This window comes from Myotis daubentonii, chromosome 10 (genome assembly GCF_963259705.1).
Source record: "Myotis daubentonii chromosome 10, mMyoDau2.1, whole genome shotgun sequence".
Taxonomy (NCBI): Eukaryota; Metazoa; Chordata; class Mammalia; order Chiroptera; family Vespertilionidae; genus Myotis; species Myotis daubentonii.
Window position 1 is genome coordinate 14,375,705 of NC_081849.1, and position 13,797 is coordinate 14,389,501.

Genomic DNA, 13,797 nt, shown 5'->3' on the forward strand with positions numbered 1-13,797 from the left:
TAGGAGTCATGACAATTCCCTGCACAGCCAACAGAAACACTGCAGAGAAACCTAAGTGTGACCAGGCTGTTGTTTAAAAGAAAAGTCACTTAAGGCTCGGAGGCATTATGATTTTCTTCATCATGAATGTCAACTGACACTTGCTCCATAGCGTAGGAAGTTTTCAATTTGGTTAGTTATATTTACATGATATAAAGCAGGGTTCTTAGAGCTTGTCGGTGCGTAAAAAAGTAATCCTCATGCTCCCTGTGTTTTAATGTGTTTTATAGGTCATTAGAAAGGGGATATTTGAAAACTCAAATATAGGAGAATGAGCAAGCAGAGCCACAAAAATAGCAAGTCTTCTCATAAGTGAGTACTGATCTAAAAACAAAAATTGCAGTCCTAATAGCAAATTGTCTCTGACACCTCCCAATCATCAAATCAGAGCCAAATAGAAAAGATAATCACCTGATAATCAAGGAAATGCCCACTGTCTGAATAGTGCCCAATAGGGCACATAACCTCTGAAGTAGCTCTTTTATTGTGTTTGTGATCATTATGTCTCAATGACTCTATTTTTGCACATGTATTACAAACCATTGATCACATTAACTAGCACTTTCTTCCTTTCTTTCTTTCTTTCTTTATTTCTTTCTTCCTTTCTTTTCTTTTCTTTTTTTCTTTTTTTGCTAGACATGAATATTTAGAAACATTCCTTCCACTAAAATACTGTTAGGAAGCTGGAGCCCATTTGGAAGGCAGAATCAAGGCCAGCATTTATGTGTGCACACGTGGTGCTTGGCAACTGGCCACTTTTGTTCTCTGCACTTTTGCCAGTCTTTTAATAATTGTATTTTAAAGAAAACAGAGTAAATGTTTGTAACTCATTTACACTTAAATGTTAATAATATTCTGCATGAGTTAGTTGATATCCAAAATATTTTTTTGTATGAATGTCATTGAATGAGAGACTTGAATTTGGCTCATCATAAATTATTTTGAGCACTCTCATCCACTCTTTTTGCAACGTACAGGGTTTGAGTCACTTTAAACATAACAAAAACATTTTCATAACCCAAATTTTACTTCTTACTATATTAATCTGATGTCAAACCTTTTAAAATCTAGCTGACTATAATATATTTTGTCCAGCTTGTAATCTTTTCATGTGCCCAAACAACATGGGCTACGAATTTAGACTATGATTTAAAAACAAAACAGCAATGACAATGTGGAAAACAAACAACATTTAATTTAAAAAGTGCTTTCCTACTTCAGTTTTTGAATTGACATCTAAACTGTACATTATTAAAATAGTTATTTTGGTTGCAATTACTATGCGACATGATGGTTTAAAATAAAGGTTAACTACATTAATTTATTGTTGCATCCCTGAAAGCTATCTTTATTTGATGAAAGACTGAACATGTGGCCACTTAAAAACTAGGTGACTCAACAATTATTCATCAGTTAAAGACTCTCTGTCCATTTTAAACTATAATCAGACTCTTAGCTACCAGAGTTCCTAGCTGTTTTATTTTTCCTGAACCCAGTGAAAATCACTCAACAACGTAGCAGTTTAGGACATGTCTTTATGCATTGATAACTTCAGTGACATCAATTATATCAATGTTTTCTCAGGAATCCTATCTGGGAATTTAAATGATTAAATGTCAACTCTCTCCAGTGCTTCCATGTTGCTATTCTCTGAGGAAATAATATACTTTAGCATCATAATAGCTATAGTCACATAACAATGATTATGCAAGTTATCTAGCATGGTACCCCCATGCAGTCTCTGAAAAAAATAAACTTATACCAAAGTGAAATTTTAGAAAATTTGCTAAGATTCTAGACAGAAATAAAATAAAATCTTCTCCAGTAGTAACTGGCACTTTATATTAAAACCCAATTTCCAAACTAGGAGTTTTGAGGGGTAGTTAAATCTGAACCTCTGGGGTACGGTCCCAGGTATCAGTATTTTCCTCAAAGCATCTCAGATGACTCTTATGTGAAGACAGATTTGAAAATCATTAAGTTACAGGATTGGAAATTTGAAACTAAACATAGGCTGGAGTAAGTGTATAGAAAACAAAAGCTGTATCATAGTTCAGCAAGCCTCTGACCACAGTCTTGGGAGCCTGAGTGAAAGCATAGCAAAATTGGTTTTAATACCTATAGTGCTAAATGCCGAATCTTTCCTTTGCAGCAGATAACTTGAAAAATAGTTTCCCAGTTTCTTTATAGGCCTGATTATATCTTAGGCTTGACAAAGCCACTATTTATTTCACAAAAATTTATTGAGTTCCAGACAGTCTGCTAGGCGCAAAGTGATCTAGAGCAGAGAAAGCCGAGCCAGAGGCCCATAAACCATTTGTATCTGTGATGTGCAATTCCCAGAACACAATGACAATGAAAATCACATGCCCCCCCCCACTAGTAATTAACCTCTACAGTAGTAATACTGCTACCATTCACTATTCTTACAATGCCAATGCCTGTGATTTATATATCTACTAGAGGCCTGATGCATGAAATTCATGCAAGAGGCTCGGCGCCCTGCTGCCATGGCTTCGTCCAGTCTAATTAGCATATTGCACTTTTATTATTATAGATAATTAGTATTGATGTGATTTTTAAAAGATAGTCAGGAGTCCACTCCCAGGAGGAAAAGCTTCAGTTTGAGAGGTATAAATGTAATAATGAAATTATTAAGTAGCTTCACATAACTAGTCATACAGGTAAATGTCATAGAATAGTCAGAGATGAAGCTACCTATTGCCAGACAAAACAAGGAGGTTAAAATAAATGAACCCTTTATGCTCTTTCGGGTGGCACCATGAGCTCTGGCTTCTAAACTTAGTTTGGTTCAGAAATGGTTTAGTCCACCAAAAAGTGTTCTTTGGTGGTTATAATTGTCATAACCCCTCTCCACCCCGCCCCACCCCCCTCCACCCCCGTCCCCTGACATAATCGTAGAAAAAGGAACAAAATCCCAGTGCTGTAGGTGGGTGATGAGAGTGGGTCCTTAAAGTATCTTTAGTAGCGGAGGAACGTCAAAGATGTATATTTTAGATTTAAAGATTTGTTTGGGGAGCTTCAGGGATGAAAGACTGACTTGGGGAGGGTAGATGTGGAAAGGGGGGCAGACTGGAGAACCACTGCAGGCTATCAGAAGCAAGAGCCTGAACTCAGGAATGGTGGCAGGGCTGGAGAAGAAGGAAAGACTACAAAAACTATATTTATAAGATATCTTGTCCATCAATGGGGCTGGATAAAAAGCAGAAGGCCAACCCCCAGGTTTCTGGATTGAAAAACTGATAAATGATGACACCTTCTATGAAAATAAGAGCTAGAGGAATCCAATATTAAATGCAGTTTAACTGCCCATAATCTTCCAAAGCTACATTCTGCTAAAAAAAAAAAAAAAAATCAGCGAATCTAGTAAATATCTGCCTTGCCTTCCAGACAATATTAGTTTTCAGATTTTAGAGACAATAATAAAGTCAACTGCTAGTCTAAACGTGGTTATCAAGATTGCAGAAGGTTAATGAAGAAGGTTAATGGGAACTTTGGAACCATGTCATTTTAAGATGTATAATAACCAAAGGAGTATGTATCGGACATAGGCAATTAGGTTAGCAGTCTTTAAAAAGCATGTAGTCCCACTACATATGCATTAGAATGGCTAAAATCCAGAATGCTTACACCACCAAATGCAGGTGAGAATGTGAAGCAATAGGAATTCTCATTCATTGCTGCTGGGAATGCAAAATAGTACAGCTATTCTGAAAGACAGTTTGGCACTGCCTTATAAAACTAGACACAGGGATCATGAAATACAAAAGCCTTGGCATTTATCCAAATTAATTAAAAACTGTGTCAAGCCCAGCCAGTGTGGCTCAGTGGTTGAGCATCCACCTATGAACCAGGAAGTCACAGTTCAATTCCCCATCAGGGCACGTGGCCGGGTTGTGGAATTGATCCCTAGGGTGGGGCGTGCAGGAGGCAGCCAATCAATGATTCTCTCTCATCATTGTTGTTTCTATCTCTCCCTCTCCATTCCTCTCTGAAATCAATAAAAATATATCAAAAAATAAAAAACTATATCAAGAGATTCAAGGATGGCTGCAGAGTAGTTCGAAGCTCTGTCCTCTTGCTCCCAGCCCTGGACCAGACTTGCAGGCAAATTGCAGAGCAATCAACTTGGAAAAACAGTTGAAATGTAGCTGATCTGAAATTTTATAAACAGGAGCACAGAGGAAAAGGGGAGGAGACAGGGAAAGGGTGAGCCCCCTCACACAGGTGCAGGGTCTGGGAAGCCAGAGGGATAGATATTGTGGCAGCAGAGTTCTCTTCCCCCAGTGTTGGGTCTCAGCCTCATGCAGGGATCCCAAATCCAGCGCGTCAGAGAGAGGAAGGGGAGCCTGCATAGTGTCAGGTGGTGGGAACCAGTGGGGATTCGGTCCATCTGGGAGACCTGGATGGCACCATCCCAGGAAAGGAACCATCCTATTGTTTCAACGCTGGCCTAGGAAGTTTGCTCTGGTCTGTGACTGCTGCAGGGGCCACTTGGCAGTGCTGGGACAGGTGGAGACACAGAGATCATGAAATACTAGTACACCAAGTGGAGAGGTCTGCTCTGTACACCCAGCAGTGACTTGGAGGGGCCCTCTATTCACTGGTAGGACTTTGGACAGAGAGCCAGTTGGAGACTAGACTATGTGGCTTGGGAAAGATCAGTCTTGTTCACCTCAAGTGCACTGGTGCACTAGATTAGAGACTACAAATAATCTCATTGTTATTTTTATCATGTTAATTGCTGACTATTAACTATCCTGCACCCACCTATGAAAAAGATGTATCTCTTTACTTTTTACCCAATCTCAGAAGTTACCCCTTTAGCTTCCTCCTGCCTCCCTAATCTATTACCAATTTCATGGAACCCACTTACATCTTCTCTTTTGACTGTAATGTATAAAATAAGGTGCAAAACTGCCATTCTCTGGATCATTAACTCAATTTGTTGAGATTTTGCTGCCTGGCAATTATCAACAGTTTGGTTCAATTAAACTAAAAAAAAAATTCTTCACAGGTTTAAATGTTTCTTACATTGACATACATAAGGCCACCCTACTAAGACTGGGAGTCACAGCAATTCTATTTAATACGTAGAAACAAACACAAAGAGACAGCCAATATGGGTAGACAAAGAAACAGGCTCCAAATGAAAGAACTTCAGGAATACCAGAAAAAGAGCTAAATGAAATGGAGGCAAGCAATTTCACGGCTCTAAAAATTCTCAAAAGCATAAAAAGAACATAGAAACCATGAAAAATAGCCAGCCAGAAGTGAAGAATAACATATCTGACATCAAGAATACATTGGAGGAATAAATAGGTTGGATGAAGCAGAGAATAGGATTAAACAAGTGAATTAGAAGAAAAGGTAGGGAAACAAATCACTCAAGCACAGCAGCAAAAAAGAAAAATGAATTTAAAAATCATGAGAATCGTTTAAGGAAACATTGGAACAACATAAAATATAACAATATCCACATCATAGGGGAACCAGAAGGAGAAGAAAGTAAGCAAGGAATAGAGAACCTGTCCGAAGAAATAATGACAGAAAACTTTCCTAAGCTAATGAAGGAAAAAGTCACACAAATTCAAAGATAGGCCACATGTTAGAACACAAAATAAGTCTTAACAAATTCAAGAACATTGAAATCATATCAAGCATCTTCTCAGATCACAATGGCATGAAACTAGAAATCAATTACAATAAAAAACTAAAAAATGTTTAACACATGAAAGCTAAATAGCATGTTATTAAATAAAGAATTAGTTACCAATGAGATCAATGAAGAAATAAAAAACTTACTGGGAACAAATGAAAATGAACACATAAAAATCTAACATCAATGAGGCAAAGAGAAAGCAGTTCTGAGAGGGAAGTAGGTAGAATTATAGGCCTACCTCAAGAAACAAGAATAATCTCTAATAAACTATCTAATCCTATATGTAAAAGAACTAGAAAAAGAACAACAACCCAGAGTAAGTAGAAGAAAGGAGATAATAAAAATCAGAGTGGAAATAAATTACATAGAATAATAAAAGTATACTAAATCAATGAAACCATGAGTTGGTTTTTAAAAAGATAAACAATATTGATAAACCCTTAGCCAGACTCACCAAGGAACAAAGGGAAAAGACCCAAATAAATAAAATCAGAAATGAAAAAGGCAAAGTAACAACTGACATCAAAGAGATATAAAGAATTATAAGAAAAAACTATGAATAACAATATGCCAACAAAATGGACAACCTAGGCAAAATAGACAAATTCCTGAAAACATATATATCCCAAAATTTCATCAGAAGGAATCAGAAAGCCTGAACAGACTAATAACAAATGAAATTGAAGCAGTAATCAAGAAACTCCTGGCAAACAAAAGTCCTGGATCAGATGGCTTCACAGTCGAATTTCATTAAACATTCAAAGAAGAACTAACACCTATCCTCCTCAAACTATTCCAAAAATTTCAAGAGTAGGAAAGACTTCCAAGCTCTTTTTATGAATCAGCATTATCCTAATTCTAAAACCAAATAAAGACACTACAAAGAAAATTATAGGCTAATATCCCTGATGAACATAAATGCTAAAATCCTCAACAAAACTGATCCAGTAATACATTAAAATGATCATACACCATGAGCAAGTGGGATTTATTCTGGGGATGCAAGGCTGTTACAATATTTGCAAATCAATAAATGTGATACATCACATAAATAAAGGATAAAAATAACATGATCATATCAATAGACAGAAAAAGCATTTGATAAAATCCAGCATTCATTTATGATAAAAAGTCTCAATAAAGTGGAAATAGAGAGATCATACCTCAACATAATAAAGGCCATACAGTGGCCTTTACAAGTTTAATTCGTTCCGAGACCGAGCTTGTTAAGGAGCTCATTAAGGAGCTCGTTAACTCAAATTATTCTGTCAACTCAAAGCAAAAAATCGGCCAAGAGACAGCTGGTATCTCAAAAAACTCGTTAGTCAGGACATTCATAAGTCAAGGCCCCACTGTATATGAAAAACCTACAGCCAACATTATACTCAATGCACAATATCAGGAATAAGACAGGGATATCCACTTTCACCACTCTTATTCAACATAGTATTGGAAGTTTAACTGTTTCTAACATTGACATACATAAGGCCGCCCTACCAAGACTGGGAGTCATAGCAGTTCTATTAATACGTAGACAAAGAAGAAATAAAAGGCCAAAAAGAAATAAAAGGCATTCAAATAGGAAAAAAGAAAGTAAAACTGTCATTTTTCACAGATGACATCATATTGTACATAGAAAATCTTAAAGCCTCCTCCAAAAAATTACTAGGTTTAATAAATTAATTCAGGCCCTAGTTGGTTTGGCTCAGTGGATAGAGCATCGGTCTGGGTACTGAAAGGTCCCAGGTTCGATTCTGGTGAAGGGCATTTGCCCAGTTTGCGGGTTCAATCCCCATTGGGAGGTGTGCAGGAGGCACATCTCTCATCATTGATGTTTCTATCTCTCTCTCCCTCTCCCTTTCTCTCTGATTAAAAAAATAATTTTTTTAAAAAAAATCTAATTAATTCAGCAAGTAGCAGGATACAAAATTAATACCCAAAAATCAGTGGCATTTTTATGCACCAACTAGAGGCCCAGTGCATGAAATTCATGCAATGGGGGGAGGGGGGTGGTCCCTCAGCCCAGCCTGCACCCTCTTCAATCTGGGACCCTTTGGGGGATGTCTGACTGCCGGTTTAGGCCCAATCCCACAGGGCCTAAACCGTCAGTCAGACATCCTTCTCACATCTGGGACTGCTGGCTCCTAACCTCTTGCCGGCCTGATTGTCCCCTAACCACTCCCCTACTGACCTGATTGATGCCTAACTGCTCCCCTGCTGGCCTGATCGCCCCCCAACTGCCCTCCCCTGCCAGCCTGGTCACCCCCCCACTGCCCTCCCCTGCAGGCCTGGTTGTCCCTAACTGCCCTCCCCTGCTAGCCTGGTTGCCCCCAACTGCCCGCCCCTGCCAGCCCTATCACCCACAACTGCCCTCCCCTGCTGACCTGTTTCCCTCCAACTGCCCTCCCCTGCTGACCTGTTTCCCTCCAACTGCCCTCCCCTGCTGGCCTGATCGCCCACAACTGCCCTCCCCTGCCAGCCATCTTTTGGTGAACATCTTGTGGCAGCGATCTTGTGGTGGCCATCTTGTGATGACATCGCACGTGATGCCACCTAGGCTTTTATTATATAGGATAATGGACTCTCAGAAAGAGAAACTAAAAGAAAAACAATCCCAGTTGTCATTGCAACAAAAAATTAAGATATTTAGGAAAAAACTTAACCAAGGAGGTAAAAGACTTATACTAAGAAAACTATAAGACATTGAAGAAAGAGAGAAAGATATAAACAAGTGTAAACATATACCATGTTCATGGATTGCTAGAATTAATATTATTAAAATGTCCATGCTACCCAAAGCAATCTACAGATTCAATGCAATTCCTATTAAAATACCAATGGCATATTTCACAGATCTAAAACAACTACTTCAAAAACGTATATGGAACCAAAGAAGACCCTAAATAGCCTCCAAAATCTTGAGAAAGAAGAACAAAGTTGGAGGGATCTCAATTCTGAAATATCAAACTGTACTACAAAGCCACTGTAATAAAAACGGCCTGGTACTGGCAGAAGAACAGGCTTGTATGTCAATGGAATAGAACAGAGAACCCAGAAATTAATCAAGTCATTATGCTCATTTAATATTTGACATGGGAGGCAGGAGCATACAATGGAATAAAGAGTCTCTTCAATAAATGGTGTTGGAAAAATTGAACAGGTACATGCAAAAACAGGAAACCAGATCACCAACTTACACCATATTCAAGAAAAACTCAAAATGGATTAAAGATTTATATGTAAGTAACGAAACCAAAAGAGTCCTAAAAGAAAACATGGGCAGTAAAATCTGAGATATCTCGCCTAGTAATATTTTTGCTGATATATCTCCTAGGGCAAGGGAAACAAAGGACAAAATAAACAAATGGGACTACATCAAACTAAAAAATCTGCACAGTAAAAGAAACCATCAACAAAATGAAAAGGGAACCCACTGTATAGGAGAACATGTTTACCAATGATACATCTCATAAGTGATTAATTTCCAAAAATATGTAAAGAATTTATACAACGTAACACAGGAAGACAAACAGCCAATATAAAAATGGGCAAATGGCCCTGTCCTGGTCAATGCAGTGTCAGCCCATGCACCGAAGGGTTAGAAGGCTCAACTCCTATTCAAGGGCATGTACCTGGGTTGCGGGTCCTTTCCCAGCCCCAGTGTACTCAGGTACAAAGAAGTTAAAGAACAAGAAAACAGGTTCTATGGTCAGAAGATCAGGCTTAAAATTCTGACTTTGCTTCTCACTAGATTGTTACCTAAACAATTGAACCTTTATTTCCTCATCTATGAAATTATTGCCTCCTAAAATTTTGGTGAGGATTAAATAGAATTGGCAAAATATTCAGCACAATGGCTGCTACATAATTAGCTCTCTTTTTTTACTTTTTTTTTTAAATATATATTTTATTGATTTTTTACAGAGAGGAAGAAAGAAGGATAGAGAGCCAGAAACATCGATGAGAGAGAAGCATCAGTCGGCTGCTTCCTGCACGCCCCCCACTGGGGATGTGCCCGCAACCCAGGCACATGCCCCTGACCGGAATCGAACCCGGGACCCTCCAGTCCGCAGGCCGACGCTCTGTCCACTGAGCCAAACCGGCCAGGGCAATTAGCTCTCTTTTAAAAGCATTAGTTACCATCAGTATTATTATATCAACAATGTAGACACAATTCCTGGGGCTTATGACATGATAATGAAAGTAGAATTAAATTCTAATTGTATCATTTGTGATATTACTTATCACCTACAATTTTGTTTCACTGGCATATCTGCACGCTTTATGAGCATTACTTCTTTCAACATTAAAGACTGATGAACATAATCACAAGGATTGGGCCCAAGAAGAGAAATTTTAGCATCCCTTCAAGTTGACACCAAATCAGTAATCCATAACCTTTAGATGTGATTTAACAAACTGGAAATCAATCTGGTCATACTGTCATTAAATTCATAATTCACCATATTACCCATGTAGATAACTGGAAAGTGATGAAAAAAACTATTAAAACAAAAATATTTTATATGACATATCGGGAAGTTGTTCACTAAATGTTTGATGATTAAATAAATGAAAAGAACTGGTAGGAATTTGGAAAGAGAAGTTATATTTGATGGCAATACTTGTTTCTCATTTATTTTTTATTGCTGTTATATTATTTCTATATTACATAAAGAATACTTTTAAGTAGCAAATAAATAAAGATATTCTTGGTACATAATATTTTCCTGATTTTGCTTATGATTACCCTAGTAAAAAGAGAAGCAATTCTAACTTGCTGTAACTTGTATTTTGGCTCTGATAGCTACCACATTCTATTTTAAGAGTTCACAAGTTATCAGCTCAATTATATGGTGTGAGTGCTGCCCAAATTTGATGTTAATCAGGTTTGTCCTAACATGAAATACCCACCTTTATTTCTGTTTTCACTGTTGCAAAAATATTTGTCTATAAATTTAAACTATCATGCTGAAAGAATGGCAAAACTTAATAAGATACACTATGAAGACAAAAGATATGGAATGTGTAATGTATTTTTGTTGCTATTGTTTTTCACACAATAAATGTTAAACTGAATTTTTTTTGTGAATTATTCATTTGGTATGAAGTAGTAATGGCATTCACTTTCTTTTGACTGGTACTAGAATTAAACTGGAAGTAAAAAATTTGAGCCTATGATTCTTCATCTCTTATGATATGTTTGCTTCCAAAGAGCCTACCTAAAAGAGAAAGCCAAAACATTATGTTATTCATTCATTCAATAAATACATACTGTATATACTTTACAAAGTGTTGTAGGATGAATTAAAATGAAATAAAGTTTATTTATTTATTTAATAAATGGATGATATGATAACAGAATAAGAAATGTACAAACTCCTTAAAACCCATCCTATAGTAATTGGTTAAAGAAAAATATTGGTATTAGGCCAGGGCTTCATGGAGAGGTAACATTTCATAGAGCCTAAAATAATAATAAAACATGTAGAAGAATAAATGTGTGTAGGTGAGGCGAGGTGGGGGAAGTACTTGGTTCAAGCAGACAAAACTTCATAAGCAAAGTTTGAGAGAAGTAAAAGTGTCAGGCATTTATGGGATGTATAGAATATTTCCACTAAGGATGAGTGTTACCAAGGATATTATGGAGACAAAACTAAAGATTAAAGCTTAGCTAATGTTGTGGGAAACAGTAAATTCCAGGCTAAACAACTGGGGTTCATTCTAGAGAAAATGGGGAACCCAATAAGGCATTTATATGGAGAAGTGACATTATTGTACCTGCACTTCAGGAAATTATTTCAGCAGTGATATTTTCAATATGTTTAAGAGAAAGAGTTTGAGCTAGGCAACTATTAAGAGTCCAAATGAGTAATAATGAGGGATTGATCTAAGAGGTGGCATATAATATCTTATTTTATTAATCAGTATATCTGAGTATTTAATATGGGATTCTGTATTATACACAAATAAATTCTTAATTAAAGCCCAGGCAAGATGTCATATTAAAGATTGATTATGGTGAAGATAACATATTTAAATAATTTTTCATTATTAACATTTATGGAGGAAGACCAGAGGTCAGAGTGGGACCATCCAGTTTGCAGCTCCGTGGAACCATAAAGACACACTCAGGGGGCAGACTCAGTGAGCACCAAAGCCCCATTGAAACAAGTCTAGCCCCAGATGGGTATCTCCAGCACAGAAGTTCTCCTACTGCAGACATAGCTGATTCTCACAGCCAATTGGCCTGGAGGTCAATTCCTCACAGTGATAACTACAACAATCAAGGCTTAACTACAACAAGGCTGTGCACAAAGCCCACAAGGGGGTGCACCAAGAGTGTCTACCTCAGGTAATTGGGACACTTAGCACAGAAAGGCACTCTATCGACACAGCGAAGCATAAAAAATGCCGAGACAAAGAAACAGGACACAAACAACAGAATTGGAGGAAAGCAAACTGTTGGATATAGAGTTCAAAACCACACTTTTAAGGTCTTTAAAGAACTGTCTAGAAGCCGCCGATAAATTTAATAAGGCCCTCGAAAAGACTGGTGAGACCGCTGATAAATGTAGTGAGATCCTCAAGAAATCTAATGAGACCCGCAATGTTGTGATAAAGGACCAACTAGAAATTAAGCATACACTGACTGAAATAAAGAATATTATACAGACTCCCAACAGCAGGCCAGAGGGTCGCAAGAATCAAGTCAAAGATTTGAAATGCGAAGAAGCAAAAAACACCCAACTGGAAAAGCAAAATGAAAAAAGAATCCAAAAATACGAAGACAGTGTAAGGAGCCTCTGGGACAGCTTCAAGCGTACCAACATCTGAATTATAGGGGTGCCAGAAGATGAGAGAGAGCAAGATATTGAAAACCTATTTGAAGAAATAATGACAGAAAACTTCCCCTACCTGGGGAAAGAAATAGACTTACAAGTCCAAGAAGCGCAGAGAACCCCAAACAAAAGGAATCCAAAGAGGACCACACCAAGACACATCATAATTAAAATGCCAAAAGCAAAAGACAAAGAGAGAATCTTAAAAGCAGTAAGAGAAAGAAAATCAGTTACCTACAAGGGAGTACCCATATAACTCTCAGCTGATTTCTCAACAGAAACTTTTCAGGCCAGAAGGGAGTGGCAAAAAATATTCAAAGTGATGAATACCAAGAACCTACAACCAAGACTACTTTATCCAGCAAAGCTATCACTCAGAAGTGAAGGCCAGATAAAGAGCTTCACAGATAAGAAAAAGCTAAAGGAGTTCATCACCACCAAACCAGTATTATATGAAATGCTGAAAGGTATCCTTTAAGAAGAGGAAGAAGAAGAAAAAGGTAAAGATACAAATTATGACCAACAAATACACATCTATCAACAAGTGAATCTAAAAATCAAGTGAATAAATAATTTGATGAACAGTATGAACTGGTGATTGTAATATAATCAGGGACATAGAAAGGGAATGGACTGACTATTCTTGGGGGGGGAAGGGGTGTGGGGGTGAGGGAAGAGATTGGACAATAATCGTGCATCTATGGATGAGGACAGTGGGTGGGGAGTGAGGGTGGAGGGTGGGGTGGGAACTGGGTGGAGGAGAGTTATGGTGGGAAAAGAGAGTAACTAATGTAATAATCTGAACAATAAAGATTTAATTGGGGGGAAAATGGGTAAAATAAAATAAATAAATAAATAAATAAATAAATAAATAAAAAACAAAACAAAACAAAAAACATTTATGGCATTCATAGATTTAAGAAGAGACTTAAAATCTTCATAGTATTTCATAAACAAGTAGATATAAATAAAAAAGCAATCTAAGGAAAACAGACATCTGGCAAAATGTAAAATGCAAAGTTGTGGTACGAACTACTAGCTGTCACCTCAAATCCTTTGTCTCTTTCTTCCTTAATAATAGAATTCATAAATTTATTAAGGCCACCCAGCATAAAGTTATTCTTCCCAGCCTCCCTTGCAGCTTACTGAGGTCATGTGATTCAATGGGGTTTAGCAAAAGTGTCCTTATGTCTTCTAGAAAATGTCTTCGAAGGGAAACATGTTTTGTCCCTA